The sequence below is a fragment of the Gavialis gangeticus genome, unplaced genomic scaffold, assembly GCF_001723915.1.
Source record: "Gavialis gangeticus isolate Ggan-Ray unplaced genomic scaffold, GavGan_comp1, whole genome shotgun sequence".
NCBI lineage: Eukaryota > Metazoa > Chordata > Crocodylia > Gavialidae > Gavialis > Gavialis gangeticus.
Genome location: NW_017729006.1, coordinates 56,639,739 through 56,642,549, shown reverse-complemented (window position 1 = coordinate 56,642,549; position 2,811 = coordinate 56,639,739).

Sequence of the window (2,811 nt, the reverse complement as noted above, 5' to 3'; positions counted from 1 at the left end):
CATTAAAGCAGTGCAAAAGCATTTAGCCCACTTTAAAATGTTGTGCACACACACCTTTCGTTTCATCTACACACAGGGAGTCTGGTGGAGGAAATGACTGTTGGAAGATAGAAGGACTCTTTCTTATTTGAACTGTTGCCCGTTTCACGTGCACTTTGGGGTCTAATACAGAAGAAGCTTAACGGGCAGTTTTTTGCACATGCAAATCAGGGCCATGATTCTCTGCACTGACCCCTTCCTTTGTCAGTTCTCCACTCCCACTTCCTTGTCCAGCGTATTTGCTTTGCAAAATGACTCAGCCAGTAACAGAGAAGCAAAACATTTGTTCTGGGCACTTAAGGGAATTACAGAAGTTGCTTACTATACATTGGATATATTCCAAGAATGTCAGTGTTTTCTAAACTTCCTTATGCAAGCAAATATCACAGGAGACTTTCTAGTCATCTTTCTTTCCCATCTTTCTGTTTTGCTTTTGCTCTCATATCATATATATACTGCCTCCACTGTGTTCTTCTTCCATGCTTCTAGAAGTACTAGCTACAGAATGAAATTAATTAGGATTCTTGTCTCTGAAACAGCAGCATCATAAAGCACTTCTAATCTATTTCACTCCTTTACAAGAACATTTGATGGAAAGTAATACAAGAATTGGAGAAAATGAAGCTGTGTGTTTCTTTGGTCAATGTAGGAAAGCAGATGAACATCATTATTAGAGTCCTAGTGGTACATGGTTTAGGACAGTGGTTCTGAACCTTTTTAGAATAAAGATGCCCTTTGACAGACTCAAGGCACCCCTTGGAAAATGCCAGAAAAACAGCAATTTTTTTCCACTGCAAAAAAAAACCTCAGAAAGACTGCAACAGGTCAGAATGTTTTGACACTATGGATTCCTATTTGAAATCTCTGCATCTATCTTGTGAATCATGTTTGCACACCTAACAGTGATAACATTTTACAGCAACTTTTCAAAGAATCACAATACACTCCAGGGTGATGCGGCACCCTGCTTGAGAATCACTGATCTAGGATGATTGCTTGCAGAGATGGATAATTTTCCTCTTATCATGGAAATCAGTGATGTTGTGAAGTATTGGTATAATTCTTCCCAGACTCCCTTCAGAGCTTCTAATACAAGAAGCAGTCTATCATGGTATGTGATTTCTTGCTTTCATTTGCAGGGAAAGGAGGGCCAGACTTGAATGCAAGTGGGCATGCCTACACAGGCAAAAACTGTGATGTTGCAGCTACACTGCTGGAGTGATGTGCACCCTTGGTAGAGCACATTGCTACAGCGATATAGCAGCTAAAAATAACCATGCACAGATGGCACAGTGCGGGCTGTTACTGCGTCATCATTTAGTATTTCCCAAAGGAAGTACTAAATGACAGTGCAGTAATAATGATGCCATAGGGGGTACATGTAGACACTCCCGGTGTAACTGACTCTGAAAAAGTTTGAGCAGGTTTATTCCTGGTTTTGAATAACTCCAGTCCAGGGGATGGGTTGGCATACTCTCAATTCCTTTTGTTGAAGCTCTCCCACTTTGTCTGGAAGAATTAAATATTCATTGGGATAAAGAAAGAGTGGGACTCTATCATTAATGGACAGGGTACTCAGTATGGAACATGGAAACATTTGTTCCTGTCTGGAGTCCAACAAACATTTAATATAAAAGATTTAAACATACCTGGGAGCTGGGATTAGACCCAAAGTCCCACCCCCCTCCCCCACCCCATGAATATCCTAACTACTGGGCCATGATTGTGAAACATACAGTCCATGGGCTGGATCCAGCCCACAAAGTGGGTCATTTGTCCCTTGGGGTTTCTCACTATGGTTGTCTGCAGCAAAGGACCCTCTATGGCAGTACCAGCAGTAAAGGGAGTTAACACTGCTGCTTTTTAACTTCCATTGTGGAATTTGACAGAGCTAGTTTCAGCCTGGTGGTCCTGGCAGTCTCAATGACAGGGGATGGGTGGTGGTAGTATTAACTCTTTGTGTGCTGGTGCCAACATGGAAGCTCTGACAGCTGTGGTGAGAAGCCCCGCAAGCCAGACCTGGAGGTCATCCAGCCTTTGAGGAAACCTGGCAATTCAGATGCAGCCCACAGGGCCAAATGAGTTTGACATCTCTGCACTAGACCATAGAAACATTCTGAGGCTCAGCGATTTTAAGTACTGCAATATAAGATGGAACAGCTCCAAACAGAAGGCTTGAAAGCATCTCATTGTAGGATACCCTCTGACCCTGGGGGTTGGAATATTTGCTTGGGAGGTAGGTTCAAATATCTTCAGGCAGAGGAAGTGCTTGAACCCAGGTCTTCTACATCCTGGCTGAGTGCTCTAACCACTAAGTTAGTGGATAAAGGAGGACCAGTGACTCCACTGTCTCATATATGTGGTGCCTAGTCAGCTGAGTCTGGTCTGACAACACTATCAGATTCTCCTGTAAAGGTAAGATAGGCAGGAGAATACCTAGCTTATGGCCCCAGGTGGGCCTTGGCTCATAGTTGCTCAGTAGGCAAGTCTACATATGCATTTACTCTGGCCTAGATTTACTCAGGTGTAAGCTAGTGAGTGAAGCACTGCTGAGATTAGGTATGGTGTAGATTCTTTCTCCTGAGGTGGAGTGTTGCACTTAAAAATTGAATTTCTAACCTAGTGCTTTATGAATTGATGCAACACTTGGTTGATGAATAGCAGAAAGGCTTGCTTTAATGACTACTGACAAGTTACAAAACTAAATGACAGAAAAGACTCTTTTCTAATATAAAAAAGGCTATTAGTGCTTAGTATTATCTTAGCTCCACC